This window comes from Gadus morhua, chromosome 6 (genome assembly GCF_902167405.1).
Source record: "Gadus morhua chromosome 6, gadMor3.0, whole genome shotgun sequence".
NCBI classification, from domain to species: domain Eukaryota; kingdom Metazoa; phylum Chordata; class Actinopteri; order Gadiformes; family Gadidae; genus Gadus; species Gadus morhua.
The window spans coordinates 3,874,488-3,899,715 of NC_044053.1; the positions used below are offsets into that span (position 1 = coordinate 3,874,488).

The following is a 25,228-nucleotide window of genomic DNA, read 5'->3' on the forward strand; positions in this document are numbered from 1 at the left end:
TTCTAGACTCCAGTAAGTGCTGCTCATGTCCGATGCATTTCTGTTATGCACTCAGAAATTTGTTACATTATTGACTGGGGTTCAACATTATTGCTATGGGTTTAATTACAACTAGAGGTTGAGCGTGTGCAACACACCCGCAAAAACTCTAGTTATTATAATGATTTATTTTTCATAATTTAACATCTATTTGACAACCATCTCTTAATACTTAAAGAACCAGCTTATTCATATAATTTAATAGTTCATGTGTGTAAAAAGACTGGTAACAATTCTCATAACATTTAATCACAGTTACTAAAAATGTTCCTGTTTATTGGTGTGAAGGTTGAATGGCTGTGTGCTGTCAGAGGGATGCTGTGAAGCTCTGGCCTCAGTTCTCAGCTCCAACTCCTCTAGTCTGAGAGAGCTGGACCTGAGTACCAATGATCTGCAGGATTCAGGAGTGGAGCTGCTCTCTGCTGGACTGGGGAGTCCACACTGTACACTGGAAACTCTCAGGTCAGTTATCAGCCTCTTCTTCAAACAGGTTATTCTAGACTCCAGTAAGTGCTGCTCATGTCCGATGCATTACTGTAAATCGCTCAGAAATTTGTTACATTATTGACTGGCGTTCCACATTATTGCTATGGGTTTAATTACAACTAGAGGTTGAGCGTGTGCAACGCGGCCGCGAAAACTTTAGTTATTATGATGATAACTTTTTTAATAATTTATCATTTTATTAGACATCCATGTCTTAATATTTAAAGAACCAGCTTATTCATATAATTTAGTATTTCATGTATGTAAAAAGACCGATGACATTTCTCATAACATTTAATCACAGTAACTAACATGTTTCTGTTTATTGGTGTGTAGGTTAAATGCCTGTGAGCTGTCAGAGAGATGCTGTGAAGCTCTGGCCTCAGTTCTCAGCTCCAACTCCTCTAGTCTGAGAGAGCTGGACCTGAGTACCAATGATCTGCAGGATTCAGGAGTGAAGCTGCTCTCTGCTGGACTGGGGAGTCCACACTGTACACTGGAAACTCTCAGGTCAGTCATCAGCCTCTACTTCAAACAGGTTATTATAGACTCCAGTAAGTGCTGCTCATGTCTGATCCATTTCTGTTAATCTTTTTCCCTGCTGACAAAACACTCCCTGGTTCTACACAATGTCAGAACCTGTGAAGAAACGGTTTTAGCCTACCAAACACAGCAGACTTCTCCTGACTCTAACCGAACAATATCTCATCTGAGTTGTACCAATTGAGGAAGGAGCATTTGTTTAAGATCCTGTTTCATATCCAATTTAAGGAAATTCTGCTGTCTGGGATGATGTCATCTCCCCACTTCCTCTTCCATTTCTTGGACAGTATGACAGTTTTTTCTCCATAAAGTATCAATAAAACTTGTACTTGTCCTCCATATGGAATGAATACATTATATGAATGTGGTTAATTTAGATGGTGTGTGTGTGTGTGTGTGTGTGTGTGTGTGTGTGTGTGTGTGTGTGTGTGTGTGTGTGTGTCTGTGTGTGTGTGTGTGTGTAGGTTGTCTGGCTGCCTGATCACACAGGAAGGCTGTGCTTCTCTGGCCTCAGGTCTGAGCTCCAACCCCTCCCATCTGAGAGAGCTGGACCTGAGCTACAATCACCCAGGAGACTCAGGAGCTGCGCTGCTCTCTGCTGGACTGGAGGATCCACGCTGGAGACTGGATACTCTCAGGTATGGAGAGGGCAGCACACCACTAAGGAACAAACAGTATTGGGAGTAACGCGTTACAAAAGTAATGTGATTGCTGTAATGTATTACTTTTTGCTGTAACGCGGTAATGTAAGGCATTAGAAAAAAAAAAGGTAATATTTTACTCTGTACAAATCTCAGTAACGCGCGTTACAATGCATTTTTAACCCGAAATTAACGGGTGTGTTGTTTTTATACAAATTCGCCAACACCGCGAGATTCGCAGAGGAGAAAAAAACCTGCGCAAATGTTCATTTCGTCTTACTGCTAGAGGAGAAGATGACATCAGCAGCAGAGTCGGACTCTACATTTGCGAGATGGGTATGCTACTGTAGCCGAGCGTTCTGGGTTCGCCTATACTGTAGTATTATAGAAAACAATGAACGGGACCGGAGACGAGATTGTGTGTTCAGCAGCCAACTCCGCTTCACTTTAATCTCAGACACACCCACACAACACATCAGCCGTAACACTTCCCCGAACTTCCCCCCTACGGCAACTCACGAGGGACACACCTCCTTTTCCAAACTAAACACAGAACAGTCTTTTACACTACAATTGAATCCAAAGCTGCGCTACTGGCTTCCGTCTCGCTGCCCAAGTTGAGTGGTTGACGGGGGGGGGACCTATGGCTATGGCCATAGCCATTATGTAGGTCTAGCTATGTCATTCATTATGCTATGAATTCTCTGTGAATGAAAACAAATAAAGGGATAGAAATGTAAAAAGTGTTGTGTATCTTGTCATGACTTTTTTTTTTACAATCTCTATTGATTTCAATACCTAAAGATACAGTATTTCGATTATAAAATGTATTGCACCATGAGCCATAACTGCGACCATTATATTGTACATGTGTTAGCCTTAAGCCTAGCTCAGTCATTATGCCAACCACATCCAACCTCCTGCTGTGTAATGAGCTGCATTGAACACAAGAAGATCTATTGAGAACACCAAATCCATATTTCCTGTTATTTTGGTGAAAGTAATGCAAAAGTAATGTAAAAGTAGTGTAATGCCTTACAATTCAAAGACAGTAATACTGTATTGTAACTAATTATTTTGAAATGACAGTGACAAGTAATAAATAATGCATTACGCTTTTGAAGTAACTTGCCCAACACTGGGAACAAAGTATCCTACAAGGATTCAAGCCACTGCTAGATGAAGTGGTTTGAAAAGGCAGCTGTAACTTATGTTGTGTACAAAGTGATGAGACAGCAGATGATGAAGGTGGATGTTTCAACATGCTGCTCTCACTTTGTTTCCCCCCCAGTGTGGAGCACGGTGGAGTGTGGAGGCTGAAACCAGCTCTAAAGAAGTGTAAGTGTCTCTTAAGTTTATGCATATATATATTTATATATACATTGATATATACATACATACTGTGAAAAAGAGTTTCCTCGACGCACAATGTTGTTGGTAAAAACATATTTTTACATAATAACAATACCACAACAGTCGAGTCATTTGCACAATTCAAGCCTCCCTCCAGTCTATTACTCTGGCCCTCTTAAGGAGCACCAGAATGGGTGAGGCTCACCTAACCTTTGAGCCACAGCTGCAGACTATTACAGGGCTAACAGCCGGACAGGAACACGTGAATCTTTTAAAACATGTTAAACACAGTGAAGATGCCATTCACATCTTCACACATACATACATAGCCTACATACATGCATACATACATACAAGTTTTGACAGTTAATTTCCAGCAGTCTTTGTGTATATGATGATATAGATATATAACGATTCATATATGTATGAATCGAGTTAACTATGACATTAATGTGATTAATCGCGAATAAATATTTTAATCGCTTGACAGCACTAGTGTATATATATATACAAATATACATGCATACAATACATACCTACATACATACATACATACATACAAGGGATGAGTCGGTCGTGACCGACTCATTCGTTCGTTCACAACGAACGAATCCCGAACGTGAACGACAAGAACTGCTTCCCCAAAACAAGAAGAACTGGTTCTTTGATTCTTTTTTTTAACGTAAAACAAAAATATGGTCACGTAAATAAAATATACTAACGAACAGAGCTTCGTTTCCCCGCGACCTTATATTGATTGAGTCTACAACGTTCTCAAAGATTCAGCCAATGAGAGGTAGCAATGGTGTTGCCATGGCACCTGGGTAAACAAATGACAAGGTGGTACCGTTGAATTTGCGCGCTTTCTCTGTCTGACGTATCTTGGGTCATACCATTCGACGTGGGGCCACTCATATATCCCCCTACATTTCCGAAAATACATACATACATGCATACATGTATGTATTCATTTGTTTATTGGATAAACACATTTCCCAATCCCAGGAGTCTTTGCTCCATTCTACGTCAATTGAAGAACAAACAAAGAAATTAAACTGCAATTTGTATTTTTTATTTATGACCATGAAAGTTCTGTAATGCCTGAATTATGAAGAATTAAATGTAAAGTAAAATAAAATTATAAATATAAAACCATGTAAAATAAAATTATAAATATAAAACCATGAATGATATATAGAGAGTAAGCAAGTGGTATAAATATTGGTGGGACGTTTGGTTATGCAATATAGTATATCTTGTCGATTTTCACGGGGGGTAGAGCCTAGAAGTTGCTTAAATTATTCCCTGTCAAATGATGTAATCTGACGTAACGAACGAATCAAAACGAACGAATCAAACAAACTAATCTTTATATTGAACTGAACTGAAAGAACTAGTTCCCGGAAAATAATCATTTTGCCAATCCCTACATACATACATACATACATACATACGTAAAAGTTTTGACGGTTAATTTCCAGCCTGTCTGTGTCTATATGATGATATATATACGAATCCTACCCAAGTGACCCAAAAGATACGTATATGTATGTGTAGGTAAGCATGTGTATGTATGAGTACATGTCTATGTATGTATAGTATGTATGAAACAGTTCTATGGTTCATCAGTTCATCTCCAGCCTGTATGTGAGCTCAGCTCGTTCAGTCTGTGGTTTACACAGGTGTCCCTTTGAAGGTTGATTGCAATGTGTGTGTATTGGTTACCCAAAAGTTTAATATCTTGAAATATATTACAAATTTTGTTTAGATACTTCATGTGAGTAATAAGCTCATCATGCCTAACATGTTGATGTATAAATATGTTCATGTTGTGTTATTATTGAGGTAGTAAATGCCCTTCATACATTTGTCCTCGTTTCAATGTTTTGATTGGGACAGACATGGGATTTCCAATCAATTTAAACTTTAAATTGATATAATGTGTACATAATGTGTACTATTGCTGAGAAAATCGACAGCACATGATTCCACTATAGTTCCTATCATATGATATATTTTTGTCTTTCTATGTTGATGTTTGAAGATGAGAGAGCGCCCAAAAAAAGATTGAAAGAGAATAAAAAGAAGAAGAATGCAGGAGAACAGTACTAGTCATGATGATGATGATGACGATGAAGAATGGTTCAGCAGATAATCATGTCTTGTTCTCCATCAGATGCCTGTGAACTCACACTGGACCCAAACACGGCCCACAAATACCTCTCTCTGTCTGAGGACAACAGGAAGGTGACACGGGCTGGAGAGGACCGGTGGTACCCGGATCACCCAGAGAGATTTGACTCCTGGTACCAGGTGTTGGGTAGAGAGGCTCTGACTGGCCGCTGTTACTGGGAGGTAGAGAGGGAAGGAGGTGTTAGGATAGGAGTGACATACAGAGGAATCACAAGGAGAGGAGGGGGTGATGACAGCAGGCTTGGAGGGAACAACAAGTCCTGGACTCTTTATTGTGATGATGATCGTTACTCTGCCCAATACAACGGTAGAACAACAGCCCTCCCTCTCCGCGCCGCTGGCTCTACCAGAGTAGGAGTGTATCTGGACCGGCCTGCTGGCTCTCTGTCCTTCTACAGAGTGTCCCCAGGTGGAGGAGGGTCCTCAGACACACTGACACACCTCCACACCTTCTGGTCCTCCTTCACCCAGGAGGACCTCCTCCCTGGGTTTAGGGTATGGGGGGGTCAGCGGGGTGCCTCAGTGTCTCTGTGTCTGTTGTAGAAAAAAACAACAATATATATATATATACACATAAACACACACACACACACACACACACACACACACACACACACACACACACACACACACACACACACACACACACACACACACACACACACACACAGGGCTGTGAAGTCTCATGCATTCGGCGTGAGACACACGCAATTCAACCCATGCACACGCTCACACGCCACACTTCGTATTTCTCACGCAGAGAAATGACCAGGATAGCGCACACCAATTTGCGCAGCTATTGAACAGTGGAACAGGTAGGAATCAAATGGGTACCCCGTACGTAGGGTAACCAAACGTCCTCTTTTGCCCGGACATGCCCTCTTTTTGAGACACTTTTAAAAAAATGTGACCGGGCCGAATTTCAAAATCATCCGGGATTTTATTAAAGCCTCATACATGTTCACATTGAAGTTGTGTTGCGTTTCTCTGGATCGTTCACAAACTAGTTAGGCTCTGCCCTCCCCTATTCAGTTCTGTTCGCTTTGCATTGATGGAAGTGAGTAGGGGGAGTGGTTAGGTAGAGCCTTCCGATTGGACGGTTTGACTTCAGAGTTACCGTCATGTTTTGTATATTTTTATTTACCATTATTGTTTTATAGGGACAACATTAACAAATTTCTCCTACAGGGGATTGATGAAGTTTTATCAGAAAGCAACACTTGGTCATACTTTACACACTTTATCACAGCATTGGCCTACTGAATGCCACAGATATATTTTAAGCATTGGACTGAATGCTGCATAAATATATAATTATGTTTTTGCTGGTTTAAAGTGAGATATTGCCTAAGTATATGCCTTTACTGGTGTTGCTTAGGCCAATAGCCTTTTGAGTCAGTGTTGTTTCTGAATATAGGTGTTAAGGGCCAATAGTGCTTACTATTATACATTAGTCACCATGTCATTTGTATGCTGTCACATGTTAATTCCCCCCCCCCCCCCCCCCCCCACACACACCCAAACACTGGAGGGATGATCTCTCTTTTTCTCTCTCTCTATCCCTCTCGCTCTCTTTCTCTCTCTCTCTTCTTTCTCTTTCCGGCTGTCTGTCTCTATTCGTTTCTCTCTATCTATCTCTCGTTTTCTATCTCCGGCTCCCTCTTGTTCTCTTTCTCTTTTCTTTCACTCTCTTTCAATCTCTGTCTCTCTGTCTGTCTGTCTCTGTCTCTCTTTTCATCCTCGTTCTCACTGTGTGTCTCTGTGTCTCCCTCTCTCTCTTTTTCTTTCCCTCTCTCTCTCTCTTCTGGAAAGTATGGGATGATAAACCATGAAAAGACTTTTAAGATCTTCCATATTTAGATAAGCACATTCATTATTTGAAATGTATATAAAATACCTATTGATGCTAAATGTTTGTATATTTTTAGACGTCACCAGTTCTGGTGTTAAGAGCTCTGATATCATAATTTTTGTCGTAATCCCAACAAGGAACCTGATTTAAAGCAGATTTTATAACTATTTGTAATAACCAAGAGGTTTATGGGATAATGTTGCATGTTGTAAAATACTTTAAGTTGAGTCTTGATTTTTTGTGCTCTGTTTGGAACCAAACGGCCGCAGAATATGTTCAGCAGTGATGGGAATAACGGCGAAATAAATAACAGCGTTACTAACAGCGTTACTTTTTCAGTAACGAGCAATCTAATGGATTACTCTTCCCATCATTATAGCGCTGTTACCGTTACATCCAAAAAATGTGATGAAATGTTTTCATCAGACCCACTAGATCTCGCTCTATCACTTTACTGTTCTTCCTTGGTTAGTGGGTGGGTACGAGACAATCGCATTAATGATAACGATTGGCTGAGGTAGAGTAACATGTCACGGTAAGCCAATCAGAGGTAAAGTTTGGCGGGTGTTGTTTAAACACATTCGAAAGCACGCTCAGTCAGACAGACAACGACACAAGTGAGTCAACGTGAAACAGGAATGGCGAGCCCTAATAATCCTAAAACAGCCTTCTTTAAATGGAAGTATAGTATAGACATTACTTTTCCCTCAAAGAAATTAAAGGAACGAGTGTAATCGTGAAATGCACATTATGCCACGTCGGTGTCAATTCAAACATTGTTCAACGTTGCATGCTTCCGTGCATTCCATGCTTCCGTGCATGAACATGAAATTGTATTTTGAGTTCCGTTAAAAAGGGGTGGGGGTGGACGTGGGGTCCAAATTATTTGACACATTTGATCATTTAAAAAAATTTACTTGAAAGTAACGCAATAGTTACTTTCCACAGTAACTAGTTACTTTCATAATTGTAACTACTTTTTTTAAAAGTAATAATTGAGTAACTACTTTTGTTACTTTTTGGGAGAAGTAACTAGTAACTGTAACTAATTACTTTTTTGAAATAACTTGCCCAATACTGATGTTCAGTTATTAAAGATATGTGCACACCTGTTGATGATTTGTAATGTCTGCTGCTTTTATTGTTTTAGTCCTTGTGTTTATTGTGTACATGTAAGGGACTATTTTTCTGTTGTTTTTGTTTATGAGGCATAATTGTAATAAACAGCTCAGTGGATCCAACTGAATGTTCTTGTGTGTTCAGCCGATGATCATTCTCGTTTTATTCATAAATAATGCCACATTTTGCGTGATAATATGATAGGGTTCTAAAAAAAATAGCGGGAAAAAAACAAAAACAAAAAAACTAACACGGAGCAATACACATAGGGAACCTTTTCCAGTTAACACACACTCACCCTTCTGGACAAATGAGAGGTCACACTCATTCATCACGACTGTATCTAAAAATGTAATTTACTTTCATCAGGGCATCCTAGTTGTGAACACGTGCGCTGCCTCTTGTATGAATTATAAAAGTACAAACGTCAGGAAGATTGAATTTAGATATTTAGGAGTATGCCACACACACACACACACACACACACACACACGCACACTTACCAGTAATTTGTCACAACGCTAGAGTAAGTTATTACCTCTAAGGTTAATTCAAGTCTAGTTGCTATTCAACTAACATTTTGCTCGGTAAGACCCTGAGGCCATTATTACACACACACACACACACACACACACACACACACACACACACACACACACACACACACACACACACACACACACACACACACACACACACACACACACAGATTTAGCATTAAACCGGTTCTAAAAGGGTTGGGAGTAATGATTGACCGTCTGCACTGTAAAACCGAACAAGTTCAGAGTACTCAAAATATTTGTCGTAACTGATTGCCCAAAAATGTTTGAGTAGTGGTAATATTTATTTTAAGTAACATATTAAGTAAATAAAATACTTACGCTGAACTTAATGCATTTATTTATAAACATAATAATTTAAATTCCACATAACTTAAATACTTTATTTATATTTATAATATGTTTAATTAATGCAAACTTAATTAAATTGATTTAATTAGTCATGATGAACTCAAAAAAGTTATTGAGAACTTATAATCTTTGGAGAAATCTACTCAAAAGATAAAAGTGTGCTAAACTCAAACACCAACGGAAATCCACTCAACAGAATTACAATTAGTCAACTTACTATTTTAAGTACAACTACTTAAAATGTTTGTCGTAACTGATAACCCAAAAATGTTTGAGTAGCGGTAATATTTATTTTAAGTAACATATTAAGTAAATAAAATACTTACAAAAATGTCAAAACAACTTCATTGTTACAATTCAAGTTTTGTTTTATTAAGAGATAAACATTAATGTCCTTACAATTGGACAAACTTTCTGAAATACTTGCACTGTATTTGTAAGTCAGCCCTTTATAAGCAAAAAAACAAATTGTAAATAAAATGAAAGTGCTTTCAAAGGTGCAAATAAAAATACATACTAAAATTCCCCTAAAATAATCAAAATTAACATCCTCCACTGGGATTGTTTAAAAAAAGCAATCTCAAACAGTGCAAATTGTGAGCTGAGGTACTCATTGGAACAATAAAACTGAGCATTTGCTAAATGGATCCATATATTTGAACATGAACCTGGATGCTTCACATGCAGCGCATGGATGTTAATACTTGGCTTACTCTCTGGTTCTCTTTGGTTCTACAAAGTATTGACTCTGGGGGGCTGAATACATTTGCACCCAACTGTAAATAAAATAAAGTGCTTTGAAAATTCTCCTAAAATGATCAAAAGTAAATCAAGATCCCCCACTGGGATTGTTTAAAAAAGCAATCTCTAACAGTGCAAATTGTGAGCTGAGGTAATCAATGGAACAATACAAACAATAAAACTGAGCATTTTCTAAATGGATCCATCTATTTTAACATGAACCTGGATGCTTCACATGCTTCACAGAGACATGTGGATGTTAATGCTTGGCTTACTCTCTCAGCAAGTCATTTTTCAAAGTCAGTAGGCACGGTTTCAGTGGTTTGTTGTCATCGAGAAACATCAGTATCTTCTGAATGAAGGTGAATGTGTGAATAAGCTTCTTTGGATAGTCTAAATGCAATGCATAGATCAACCCAAACAACAGTACAAATGCATCAGTCATCTTTGGAAGATCACTCACAACAACGTCATCTTCTACTACAACACAAATGCTGTTTGGGCTGAAGATGTCATGACCAGTAGTGCCCACAGTGAGGAGAGCCAGCGGGGTGTCGGCAATATCTGGCTCATCTTCCCCCTGAAAAACACAAACAATCCAATTATAAAAAGGACAGTTCCAGCAGCAAGGTCAGACAGACAGACAGACAGACAGACAGACAGACACACACACACGTTTCTATGTTCTAAGTCTGTCTTGTTATATGTTGAAAGTTACTAGTGGTTATAATGACTGCCTCCTTCAATATGGGCTCTATAATCCCTTCCTAATGTGACTCCACATTTATGTTAATGCTTGTGTGAGTACTTACATTGCAAGTCTTGAAGAACTCACTGTCATCCTCGCGCAAGTACACTGGGAGTGCATGGAGGGCCAGGGTTCGTCTCATGTGGACATCACGTTGTTCCTGGATTGGCAATCAAAAAATAATAATACAAATAGTTTACCAGCACATGAAGCCAAGATTCCTCAAATCTATACATACTCAGTGACAGAAAATGGGTTTACATGCAGATGTTCATTTAACATCTAATTAGAAACATCTGTCCATCATGTGCTTGTGCTACTAGTGAACGCCCTCTAAATATACTATAGAAAAAAAGTGAAGGTCTTTGTTTTGTATTATTTGTTCAGTGCAGCCTAAGTAAACATTTTAAATTATAGAGCTTGTAAATGGCATTTTAAAGTAGTAATGTATGGGAACATTTGAACAGGTGAGAAAACAATTAGTAAAAATCACAAATTGCAATTGTAATTAGATAGCAGTATCAACCTAGACATTACAACACAATTACAAACTCAAATGTGGTTTATGTTGTCCCCATGGCCAAGTTCATCTTAACTCACCTGGAGATCATAAATCCCTAGGATCCGCCGCAGAGTCTCTGCCGTCTTGCCAGACCGTGAGGCCTTCTGCCTGTACAAGGCGATCAATTTTGGTGTGTACCGATCCAGCTCGCAGTAGAATTGGTTTTGTAGGTTCACATTTGTGATACGATGGAACTCGGCAAACACCTGCAGACATACAAATACACACAAACATGGAAACATTAATGAATAGCTTTTAACTTGGGTTTAAACAGCAAATGTGAGGAATCAATCACTAGTTTTAAGCTATAAAGCTATATGAGAAAGTTTAAAATATTTGTAGTGACAATGACACTTTGCCTGTGTAAATGGATAAAGGGTGGTGGGGGATGGCAACAATTATTATGCAGAAAAAAAGAGGAATAGTTTTTACCTGTGACTTCATGCGCAGAGCTGGCCAGCTCTCCAAAAAGTCCCGCACAGATGTATCACCCTTAACAATATCTTGCCGACGAAGGGCAAAGGTTGTGTGCATTAGCTGGTCTACCAATGTCTGATTTATCTCGGTCTTTTCAACCTCTTTCTGGATTTGAAGTTTCAGTTGTTCCAGAGTGGCCTCGTTCTCTCCTCTTGGAAAGTTGGGTAGGAAGTTTACTTCAGCCCGCCTGGCTCTCCTTATGTTTGAATGGGGATGTTCTCTGTCCGGGTTGTTTACGCTCCTCCTGCCTGCGTTAACTGACACCTCAGCGCACCCAGCTCTGGCAAGCTTGGTACGGTAGTTCCCCATCTTGAACTTCAAGCAGACCTTCCATCCATACCATCCACTTTTGCTGCCATACTCTGTGAGACACGGGTGAGCTTTAATCAGAGCTTCAGCAGCCTTACCCACTTCACTGTCATTTGGATATGGTTTGAAGCTGTGCATGGTTTCAGCCATGCTTTCCAGGATGTTGTGCTTTTGGGACCTTGTCAAATTCACATTCTTTCTGGATCTCTCAAAAACACCATTTCCTTCTTCGAGTACATGCTGCACTTCATATGAAAAAGTAGCCAGAGGGAAACAATCCGGCCAGTTCTTCTGACGCTGTGTTAAAGGTACATGTGGGAGTATGTCTGTATCGGAACTTCCGGTTGAGGTGGCATCACTTTCAGATCTCAGTATTCTCAATGTGCCCTTCTCAGGCAACTCCTGAATATCCGCAAGAACAGTAAGTTGACCGCCGAAGTCAGGATCCTCATATTGCAAGGTAAAGTCACCATCCAGTCTTGGCCTGAACTTCTCTTTCATTACGTCCATAAGCTCTTCTACAGAGGTTGGTCGCTCCGTTAGAGTAAGTTTCATGGCAACATCTGTTGCAACATATACACGTAGCACAAATCTCTGGGGAGTAGCCATCTTCTGTGTTGATTTCTCACAGACCTGATTTACACACACAAACGAGTAAAATAAGTTAGTTTGATTGCACTATTTTGGAAAAACTAGTAGTACTACATCACCAAACCATACACTCAACAATGTTTAAAATTTGGGCTGAACTAGGCACAGGAAGAACTACTTTTCAGTCTAGTAATATGAACCTTTTAGGTGTTAAGAGCAGTCTTCCTTCTATGTTGTATGCACAGAGAGGTGATTTGTCATTAAGCTCTGATACAGTGTTAACAGCCAAATTCCCTGCCGAAAGTTCATAGGAACGCAAGTGTTCGATGTAGTATGACCTGTGTTCTTGGCAAAGAAAGACAACATGGTGGTTAACAAGGAGAATCTGTTCAATTTTGTTAAACTGTGGCAGTGCTCCCTCCTGCCCCACAGACACAAACATTTCCTTGTCATAATTAGTCCCATCAATGTTGATATTTGATGTGCTGTAAATCATGTTGCTGTCCGTTATTTGTTCAATGTATGCCAACATCAGGAAGCACTTGCAACATCAGGAAGCACTGATACCATCACAGAAGAAACATTTGATGTCTGCTGATGAGGTTTAAAGAATGATGGGGAACTAAGATAGTATGCAACCATGTGCTGATTCCTGTTTGCCAGTGTTTTTAACACATTCTTAAAGTTCTGTGTGTCATGTACAACACGCTTGAAAAAGCGGTGTTTGCCCTCAAATCTCATCGTCCACAAGTGGACAAGAGGCCCAAAGCAGCGTATGAGGTCGGGGTAATGTTCGATGTAGTGATGTTTAGGTCGGAGTTTGAAATCGGGAAAAGTCTCCTGCAGCATGCGTCTATGGTCTTGTATTTTTGTCTGCAAGTACTGGAGGGATTCTTCTGTAAATGTGGGGGAAAGCACTATCTCAACTACATCTTTCAAATCCATCAGTACAGTCCATGCCACATCTCCTTCAGGAACTATATTACCAATAATCAAAGGGAAGAGTCTTATTAAAGTAGCATTTTCATGGCCATTGCCGCCAATAGTTCTCTTTACTTTGAAGGTCTTTGGAATAGGCTGGGGTCTGTCTACCTTATCTGTGCGCTGGTATGGAAATGATGCTATTTTCCTGTTTAAATACTCAAGGGTGAAATATTTGCAACGGATCATTTCTCCAATACACAAGGCCAACTCTACAGGCACGATGCCCTCAAAGAGATCATGGAGGACATCAGGTGGGAAACCAGTGACTGTATGGAAATACTCTAGCTGGCTCAAAGTACAGTCTCCCTGTACACCAAACTGACTCTGAAAATCCCCATGCATTACAGCATGCACATCACTGTCATGGCTGGCTTTAGTCCTCAGACTAAATTCTCTACCCCCAACATCACAAGACTGAAGTTTGTCTTGAGTAGCTGTGCAGAATCTGCAAAAGTATTCAGCTCTGAAACACTTTGTAAAGCCTGCTAATGCATGGGCTGCAAGATTATCAGACACCACACACATGACTGTTCCCCGAACTGCCTTACCAATGGACTCAATAAATACACCATCTCGTTCAAGGGTTTGGATGTCTCGTAAAAGAGGACCAAGGGCTCTTTCGTAACCAAACTTCTGAACGTCTGTTACTTTACACAATGCTGCTAGCTGAATCACATGCAAGGCTGATCTGTATTTACTGGGTAAATCAGCAAGTATCCAGTACACTGAACAGAGTTTGTGGATTTTCCGTGATGTGCCAAGTGGATTTGCAATTTCAAGATCATCGATGTACAAAAGAAGTGGTAGCTTTAGCTCATCTGAAGAAGATAATAAGTCATTCCCTTTATAGTATAAGCCATCTTGGTGGCTCTCATAATGATCATTTTGAGCCGTCTTTGTTTCCTGAATTTTTTCCAAAATGTCAGTATGTCTGAAAATGCTCTAGTACATACTCCACAGGTGGTACCACCGGGTAATTTCTCTCAACATAGGTTTTCCTTCTTTTGGTTGAAGATAACTCCTTACCTCTAGCTGTGGCACTAACAAGAATAATACTATCCATAACAGCACTCACTACCTCATCAAGAGTAGTTTCGCTAGCAGAGATATCGTGACTTTCCAAGACTTCTAGAATGGATTATTTGAGAAGAGGTTGGGACAAGGTAAATATCTGAGTTAAATGTTCCACTATTTCCTGAGATGCCATGTCAGATACATGAAGAATAGTTCGCATCTTTAGGAATAACGATGCCAAGTTATGCTGCAACTGTGCTCTTAAACTGTCAGTGTCACATTGACTCTCATCCTCAGAAAGATCAAATGTGTCTGTGCTCTCACACTGAGCAGGGGCGTCACCAACACATTCAGCAGTAGTTGTGACTGGGACACTGTCATTTTCTTCTAATATAACATTATCATCAAAGTCTGAACTACCTACATGTTTTCTACTTTTGTGTGTATTAAATGAAGAATACACATTGGTGCTGTAATTGCAGTTCTTGAATGGGCATGGTACCATTTCATGGCTTCTTAAATGACTCCTCAAATGACCAAATAGTGTTTCCTCAGAAAAGGGATGCTTAAAGTTACACAAGGGACATGTAAAAAGGGCATGACCTGTGTATGCTCCTCCAGGTGCTGCTATTCTGGGTGTGTCATTATGAACCCGTGACAAATGAGCTTTCATTGCATTAAATGACTGAAAAGTACAAATGCAGTCGCCATACAGACATGTGTAGAATGTTGGTGTATTTTAGTGTCTCTCTCATCCTTCACATTTCTAGTCTAGGAACAGGCCAGGGCCTCTCATACTGATACAAGGTGTTATCCCCAACATTCTGCCATTGTTATGTTTCAACAAGGTTGAACCTGGTCCTCCGGGACATGGCCAGGGCCAGATACCTTATCAAGGCTGAGAGTGCGTCTGTTCACGTGTTATTCCTGTATCCCCTTTTTGTATAATACTCGGCCCAACCCTTTGGTTCGAGGAGAAGAGGGTTTCGACAGCCAAGGAACAAGTCATCGACCACCAGGTCCACTATAGATTATTCAACCTAAGTCTGTATCTCGCTGTACATCCTGGAATAAACCATCTATTCAACCCTCTAATCCAACCTGTCAAGCTGCTTTGATTTCGACTTCAAGAATTACTACTACGACTGAAAATACACAACGCAGAGTCTGTCCGAACAGTTTAGAAATAAGCTGAAATCTAACAGTTTGGTGCCGTGACACCGTCTTGAAGAGAGAGGAGTGAGAAGACGATTGCCTCTGAAGATTGCCCTGTGACCGAGAAGAGCGCGCGCCCTGCCTGGGAAGACGTGTGATCAACGCCTGCCCTGCCGAGGGACCCGCATCCACAACGCGGCTGAACCAGCGCATCTCTATGCACCACGTGGGAATCAACGGTGACTGAATCTCATTCCACACTCTCGACCAAGAGAAAAGAACAAGAAAGTAATCTTAAAATAATCTACACACACATAACTGTGATTATTATTATTTGTTTTACTATTAGGCTGCACTACATTTGCTGAGTAATGAAGTTGTGTCATTAAGAGCTTGACGAAGTGAGGACCTGTATTAGTGATTAAGAGTTTGTGTAATAATCACTGAATATACGCCATATGAAACTATTGATTGTTTGTTGAATAAGGCCTTTGGTCTGGGTTTGAGTCCTAGAATATTGTTTGTTGAATAAGGCCTTTGGTCTGGGTTTGAGTCCTAGAATATTGTTTGTTGAATAAGGCCTTTGGTCTGGGATTGAGTCCTAGAATATTGTTTGTTGAATAAGGCCTTTGGTCTGGGTTTGAGTCCTAGAATATTGTTTGTTGAATAAGGCCTTTGGTCTGGGTTTGAGTCCTAGAATATTGTTTGTTGAATAAGGCCTTTGGTCTGGGTTTGAGTCCTAGAATATTGTTTGTTGAATAAGGCCTTTGGTCTGGGTTTGAGTCCTAGAATATTGTTTGTTGAATAAGGCCTTTGAGCTGGGATTGAGTCCTAGAATATTGTAATAGCATGTCATTCAAGTGATTTGTTCATCTTTGCTAGTTTGTCAATGTTGATACGTGTCCTGAATATAACTTAAGACGTCTGGTTTGCTCAGGGCTTTTGTTTTACGACTTGTTGGACAAGGAGTGAAACCGTACTTGTATTGAATTCACTGGTGAGGTTACATGAATCGCTAGAGTTTTTGTTTGTGCTATGTTGTTTTGATCCCCGCCGAGGAATCACATATATTGTTTTAATCGAAGAAGGGAAAAGTGTGCCATCATCTGTTGTTGGCATACCGAGCTCCGTGGGAGGCGTCTATTTGTTTCTTTCTAAGCAGCGATTGGTCGCTAGTTTTAGTTACTTTACAGATAGGAAAAGATAGGAAAAATGCCGAAAGGTAAAGGCAGGAAGAAGGAAGAGGAGGAGGAAAAAGATAGCAATCAAAGTCCCAATGCATCCGAACGAAAAGAACAAGATTCTTTTGAAGTGGAGGTTAGAGAGATTGATATTTATTCAATTAGTGAGACTCTGTCTAGATTCTTCAACGACAGACATGATTTGCAAGGAACCGAAAATAAACTTCGCATAACATATGAGATAACAATGGACCCCCAAACTAAACGCTGGCCAAAGGAATCGATCTGGATGGTTTTCAAAGACTGGGTCAAGAAGACTAGACGAAGTGAACCAGTTGGGTTGTTACTATTGTCTCAGTGTAAGCGCTACTTTATCAAGCATGTCAGCAACAAAAAGAGAGATGAATTGGAAAGGACAACTGCTCACTATGAAGATGCTCAGAGAAAGACAAGAGAGCAAATCAAACTGCTGGCCGATGAAATTCGTTTGTTAAAGGATGAATTGACTCGGGAGAGAGACCTACACCAGACGCTAGTCAGAGAAGGACTGATAGCGGCCCGCCCCCTCGACTCAGGGCCCCCAAGGGGGGGTGACCAAGGCAACGGAGGGGGAGTTTTGGGAGTCTATGGTCGCATGTACCCCACACTGCCATCGTGTGGCCCAGATGGGGAATACATCTTCCCGATGCAGCCATCGTCGCCACCTGGTGGTTTACAGGAGTCAAGACACAGTGTTCTCTCAGCCGTCAACAGCTTTATAGGCGAGTACCCGGTCATCTGCAGTACCCCCCACGTGCCACGGAAGGGAAATCCATCTGCCCCACCTGACTATGCTCCCCCTGTACAACACACTCTGTGTGTTTCACAACAATTTCCCCAATTCTCCCCAATCACACCACATTCCTCCATCCCACAACAATTTCTGCATCCGAACCCCCCAATACAACAATTCTCCCAGGTGAGGCCTGGAGCAGTGACTAAGAATGAATCACGCATTGGAGGATTTGATGACAACATACAACCGCACTGCAGCGTGATGGGAGGCGCAATCACACCACACATCAAGACCACATCCAAGGAAGAGGAGAGTGAAGAAGAAGACAAAGAGGGAGAGCGTCTTCGCAAGTCTGCCCACAAGAGGGCAGTGAGCATTGCCTGTCTGAACAAGGTTGATGAGAAAGACGAAATAGTTAACCTCAGGCCCTTGAAGAAGATAGAAAGCGCTGAGGGACGCACAATCCTCTATGAACCCTCCAGCCCGAAAAACATCGAAAAATGGAGTGCGGAGATCGACCACCCAAAGAAAGCAGGCCTACAGCCATGGATGAAACTGAAACAACTGATGCTTCTGTACGAACTCCACCCCTACGATGGGCTTGCCATATTGTTCAAACACCTGAGCAGCACTGAGCGCACCCAGATTCGATACGAGGTGGAAGATGCCCTTGGAGAAGACGGAATGAGACCAGAGAAGGGATGGGAGGCCATAAAGGCGTGGATCCAAAAGCACTCCAAGGCACAGGTCAACTGGACAACAATCACACGTTGTTTGCAGAAGGAAGACGAGAGTCTGGACCAGTTCAACGAGCGCTTCTTCGAATGTTATTTGCTGCACTCAGGCCAAACTGAATATGATATGGACACCATCGACCAGTCACAGGACTTGCCTCTGAAGACCATGTACCTCCAGCAGGTACTGCCGGAGATCCGAAGGGGAGTAAAGACAAGGTTTCCCGGCTGGGACAACCGAAGCAGCACAATGGCAGAGATCAAGGAATTCGGAGAAAAGGTGGATCGAGATGAAGAAGTCAGGATTCGATTCCTGGTGGACGAGAAGAAGGGAATGGCAAGGGAACGAGAAAGATTCCCCCAGTCCAACAGGGACAGAGGACGATTCCCCCAGTCAGAAAGACAGAAAGAACCTCGACCATGCCACAACTGTGGACAAATTGGACACTGGATAAGAGAATGTAAAGCCCCTCGAAAGATGTACCGTGACCGCTCCAACGAGAGAGTAGGGGAAGAAAACCGCTCAGACAAAATGAAGGAACTATGGAAGAAATTACAGTCGCAGAGTGGTGAAGAACTCAGCCGCATATGCGATTCAATGTCGGAAACCAACAATAACACCGACTTGGAATGACACTCGTTAGATTTGGCACGCAAACTAACTGATACGGGGTGAAGAGTAGGGAGTGTTTGAGTGTTTGTTATTTTCATTCCTTTATTTTCACAAGAGGTTAGTCTTCGAAAGATGCTAGGACTTTTGTCACTGCCTATCTAAGTTCATGTTGGTTCCTTCTTGACACAACTGCTCAGCTTTAGAACATTTTGTTTGTTTTGTTTTATTTTTGAACAAAGGTTCAATCATTCATTCATTCACACAAGGTTTATTGAGAACTATGATGACTGATTACTGATTACTGATATAACCATTTTTGAATCAAGCGATTTATTTTTTCATTTTCATTTTTCATTGTTTATCGAATCATTAAGACAATTACAAACATAGTTGATCATCATTAATGTTGGAGGCTGTGACAATGCCTCCCCCATGACTGATACTGCACTTTTTCTTTGCCCAGGAGTGTTCGTCCTGACGCCCTACTACGAACTTTCATCCTCATCCCCATCACACCTGCGGTGGCCATCCATCAACTTGAAAAGAACTCTGTTGCAACTGCTACTCAAAACCAACTGAGTCATGATGTTACCAGTATTGTTTGGGATGTTGTTGTGCCATCTATTTACAGGGGGAAATTGTTCATTTGACAGCCATGATGTAATCCACAAAGATAACACATTTTTACAAACTGCCCATGGGGTAGCTAAGGCTAAAGGGGAGCAGTCATGTTGGGTTTGTGGGCTTATGCCAGCTTCATCTCAGGTATATCCTTACCTCGCTGTCCCGTTCACCATCCCAGAGTATGTCGCAGCTTATAAACATGATGTCATCAGAGGTAACCCTAGATCTGGATCTGTAGCAGCACCACAGGTTTCCTATTACACTGTCCCAATGGATGCAGGCCCCCCAATTAAGATCAAATTGAGCTATGCTCCTAAGGGTGTCATTTGTTGGACCAATGAAGGAAAGGGGCGGGATATGGGTAAGAGTGTGTGTTCATATTCAGCTATTGTGGGCCAGAAACAGGTTTCCATATCAGAGAAGAATCTTTCGGTGAATGTCCCCCTACCCCCAGTAACCCGCGTTCCTGGTGATTCACCTGGCCAAACGATTGCCACTGATGCCTTACCTGCGGTAAATGGGACCATGTTTGTGTGTGGACAGGACGCTTATTCATATCTGCCTCCTAATTGGAGTGGTTCATGTTATGTCGCCTATATAGTGCCTGCTTTGGAGATTGTGTCAGAGGAACATTTGAAGAGTAATGCTACAATTAGATCTAAGCGTGCAGTTGCTACTCCAACTCAGAGAGTCTTTGCTGCTATCATTCCAAACTATGGCGTCACAATTGCTCTGGATGAGATTAGAGATTTAGTACATATTATTGACGCTATAGCGAACGATTCCAGCCATGGCCTGACTGATCTTAATCATGAATTGTACGGGCTTAGAACAATGATTTTCCAACATCAGTATCTATTGGACTTCCTTGCTGTGCATCTTGGAGGGTACTGTTTCTTTATCAAGCGCCATTTACACCAGAGATGTTGCACATACGTCCCCGATGCGTCTGCGAATGTGTCTAATTATGTTCATGACATCTATGATAATGTGGCCAGGCTGAAGTCGGAAACGGCGGGTTGGTCTTTGGGAGGATGGCTAAGTGGGTTGGGTGGGTCCATGTTTTCTCAGATAGTCCAAATCTTACAGCCGTTTGTCCTTCCCGTTATTATGCTCTATGTGGTCGTCAAGATAGCTCTCTGTGTGTTTCACCGAATGACCGCCCCCCGACCGACCCCCCCGGGGACTGCCCCGATCTTGTTAGCCCCCCTTAGGGTGGCTGTGTTAGAGAGCCCACCCCATCGCAAGGTCTGGTGCCCCAGACTTCGCAACGTTTCTAAGGCTAGGCCTTCCACTGAGGCCATTAATTTTGTTTAGAGGAACGGAACCACTTCCTTCTGCTGGGAACAGTGGAAGCTATTGAAGAATGGTGGAGCTTCACTGCCAAGCAGAGGGAGGGGCCTGGACAGTTGACCTTCTTGATTCTTTAAAATTTGTATCTGTTTTGGTTTAATCATGTGTAACCTAATGAGTTTGTTATTTTCTTTATTATAGTGGCCTACACCTGGTTTACTTGTGTATGATTTAAATTTACTTGTCTTTTGCCTTTTATGCTTTCTTTCATTGATTTAGTTAATTATTAATGGGTCACCAGAAAATACACTGAATTCTCTTTTTGTTGGTGATCTTTAAACTATGTTTAGTATGATCAAGAGGGAGGAATGTAGAATGTTGGTGTATTTTAGTGTCTCTCTCATCCTTCACATTTCTAGTCTAGGAACAGGCCAGGGCCTCTCATACTGATACAAGGTGTTATCCCCAACATTCTGCCATTGTTATGTTTCAACAAGGTTGAACCTGGTCCTCCGGGACATGGCCAGGGCCAGATACCTTATCAAGGCTGAGAGTGCGTCTGTTCACGTGTTATTCCTGTATCCCCTTTTTGTATAATACTCGGCCCAACCCTTTGGTTCGAGGAGAAGAGGGTTTCGACAGCCAAGGAACAAGTCATCGACCACCAGGTCCACTATAGATTATTCAACCTAAGTCTGTATCTCGCTGTACATCCTGGAATAAACCATCTATTCAACCCTCTAATCCAACCTGTCAAGCTGCTTTGATTTCGACTTCAAGAATTACTACTACGACTGAAAATACACAACGCAGAGTCTGTCCGAACAGTTTAGAAATAAGCTGAAATCTAACACATGGCAGAGGGCAGACTCTTGAAAAATGGCCATGCTGCAAACGATAGTGCCTAAATAACTTGTGTTATGCGTCTGCAGATACTGAACACAACTTGCACTTCCACTCCATTGAATCACCCTGTAATTTCACAAAACACTTGTTTTAGTCTGTAGTGAAAACTCTACACAGTTAATACTTAATCATTCGAAAACTAAAGCACACTACTCCTGAAGTAGAAATATGCTTATTGAAAGCATGCCTTGGATTGATGTTCGAACGGCAGTCGCTGTATACTCAGGTTAATCCTGCGGTAACAGATTTTACAAATTATATAAATTAATTGCTATTATTCCAGTCCAACAAGATTGCCATCATGAAATGCGTGTATTTATTTATTTAAGATTTGTCCGACTCACCGAAAAAATAGCAGCTTTTTGATGACTGATCTTGAAAATGCTGCAGTGTCCGGAGCAGCACTCTGTAGTCCTACATGCACATAATATTTGAAAATACACTTTTGATTAGTTTGTAAAATAAGGGACACGTTTTATATTCAACCTCAAATATACACTTAGTTGGCAGTTTATTAGGCTCCCTGGCTCTCTCTCTCACACACACACACACACACACACACACACACACACACACACACACACACACACACACACACACACACACACACCATCCCAAAATAGTTTGTGTTATTTGTGAATTAATGAATGTGTGTCTCCAGAACATACTAAAATAATGTATTGATTTTTCCTAAATGGTTATGATTTACTAAACGGTTACACCCCTATCTACAATATATCAATTGGTCATAATATAAAGTTCAAACTGCTTTAAGGAGGAGTAGATTCAACTGATGTTCTTTGTGTTTAATTGGATTACATTACAGTGTTATATCAAGGTGGCCAGTTTGTACAACGCAATTCCTTTACTTACCGATGTCTTTAAGCTCAAGGAAGAACAGCAGCATTCGCCTTCCACTTGAGCCTACAAAGAAAGAGCAATAATAACAGATGTAAATTCAAGTGAAATGTATGAAGTACTTGTAAATGTTCACATTATACAGTACAGTTTAAGTCAAGCTAATTATATCTTTAAGCAGCATCACATTTATTTTTAACTTTTAAAACTCTACATTGGATGTTAAAACAAATCAAATGTCTGAAATATTATAGATGTAAAATAATTAGTGGTATTTATTCAAGTTCTCCTCACATATCATTTAGGATACTTGTATTCTTAGTTTCATACGTTGCCTCATTATATCTTTCTGCTGATTAAAGTAAGATATTCTTCATTGTATAAATTCATAAACTGAGTAGCGAGAACCAGGCTTTAGGCGCTTTCGCACCGGCAGTACCTTTTGTAGTTCCTGGAACTAAACGTTCCTAGTACCTTTTTGTTTGCGTTCGCACCAGACGATTGGGGGATTTTTGGGGGATTTTTTCTCCCCCGAAACAGTAGTTCCTGGAACTATTTTAGCTCCTACTTCGAGGCAGGGACTTTTTGGTTCTCCCTTTCTCCCCCGTTTCGCGGTCTGCGTTGATTGGCCCAAATAATAAGTCCCGCCCACTGCCGACCGCTGGCCCCGCCTTCCCAAGCAGCGCGACATGTTTTAAAGCCCTGCTGGGTAGCGTAGCCTCACAGAGCGAGCTATACATTTAACATTCAATATTTAAGAGGCGAAGAAGAAGACGACGACACGTCGTCTCTTTTGCCTGTTGCGCTCTGCTACTCCCTCGTCCACAAAATGAGAGATTATCATATTAAGCAGAATCCTTCGTCTCCTGCGTCTCGCTGCTAGGTAATCTGGCCAATTTTGTAAACGCCGCTGTTCGAAATGTGAGATCATCATCCCGGCAAGCCACAACAAAAACAACCTCCCGTTGATCTCCTCCATGCTGGTTTGTTATGTGACGCTAAAGTCGAGTGACAATTTAAACCCGGTCGCCGCGCCTACGTTGCTCCTTGACCGCTCCCAAAAGTTCCCCCTGGCCAGCGCCGGTGCGAATGCAAACGTGAAAACAGTTTGGGGGAGATTTAGGGGAAGAATAGTCCCGGTACTATTTGGGTACTAATGGTTCCTATTGTTTAGTTCCTGGCACTATTCGGTGCGAAAGCGGCTTTTAGGCTTTTCGCACCGAATAATTCACCGAATAATTCATTGTCATAACTAAAATCTAGTAAAAAATATACTATGTATTCTAATATTTTATTACCTTGTGTTTAGTAAGGCAGAGCTCGGCCTTCTTCTGAGAATACAGCAAACAGCACAACGTTATGTGTCTGCATTAGCCGGCTAATTAACACTAGCCATATTGCCACTGCACCCGACAAGATTACAAAAAATGTATGAGGTTTTTACTCACCAGATAAGAGCGCTTAGCAGAAGAATAAACTGTACCATCAGAAGCATCAGCACCACACTTGAAAAAATGACCGTTGAATCGGCGTCGGCTGCTGGCATTGCGTGTACGTGACGTTAGCTCTTAGCTAACGTTACTCTTAGCTAACGTCAACGCGCCAAAATGCAAAACCGCGTCGACAAAATGATAGGCTTTTCCATAAAAAGAAATAAACGTATAAAGTGTATCCAAGACAAGGACAGTCAAAAAACAAACTAGTCTGTGTAAAAATAGCTAAGTAATCGCTAGTTTTGCTCGTTTACATGCAGTGCTTTCTCTCTCGCGAACGGGTAGCCACCTTGAACTCTCGAGAAAATGAAAAGACGGAGCCTGAGCGTCGTGACGTCAATGACGTCAGACGTTGCGTCCCCCTGTACACTCAAAAGTTATAAACTAGAGATAATCCTTCACTCATAAACTTTGATGAATACAAAATTAAAACAACCTCAGTAGTAAAGAGAACTTAATGGTTTTATTTTCACCTGACTTAGTGGCTGGTTTTGATTTCTGTACCCTAAATGTTATGAGTTAGTAGTACTGTTCGGGTTTACAGTGTGGGCTCCTGAACCATAACTGTGATCAGTGATAAGAGAAGAAATAGCAACGGTCTGAGAAGATCACAGTGGACACACACCTTGCTGGAGGGTAGGAACAATACTCTGATTCCCTTCATCTGTATATTTACTGACGTGTATAAGTTGGATTCATTTAATTGTTTCCTTCATTCCTCCTCCTGGGGTCTTCCATCCAATTAATGATTCACAACGTGAGAGGTGTTTAGTTTCCATGCCAACCGTTTCATGTCTACACCCAATCGAAACTCCTCCTTCTGTGTAAATGAAGACACTAGAAACACTGCCCTCTAGTGGTCGTTCTTGGTTAAAGCACAAACAACCTTTTATTGATCGATTCATTTAAGTACAGAGCGGAACGTGGTCAAATTTAACCGATTATCGAGAATAATCAAACAAGCCATGCAAAGGCAGAATCAACAGCAGCCATTAGGAGCCCAATTAGGGGCCCTTGAAGGATCAGTAGGGGG

General features: G+C 41.2%; 1 protein-coding gene and 1 long non-coding RNA gene across 2 annotated transcripts in view; one reads left to right on the forward strand and one right to left on the reverse strand.

Annotated features, from left to right (window-relative positions):
• The window catches only part of LOC115546108 (NLR family CARD domain-containing protein 3-like), a 127,844-nt gene that overhangs the window by 81,884 nt on the left and 20,732 nt on the right, over window positions 1–25,228 (forward strand). The gene's annotated exons all lie outside the window — the stretch shown is intronic.
• Window positions 12,273–23,291, reverse strand: LOC115546111 (uncharacterized). Its single transcript, XR_003977195.1, has 3 exons — window positions 22,718–23,291; window positions 22,189–22,258; window positions 12,273–12,607 (listed from the first exon to the last, which is right to left on the reverse strand). It is a non-coding gene; the product is annotated as an uncharacterized LOC115546111 (long non-coding RNA).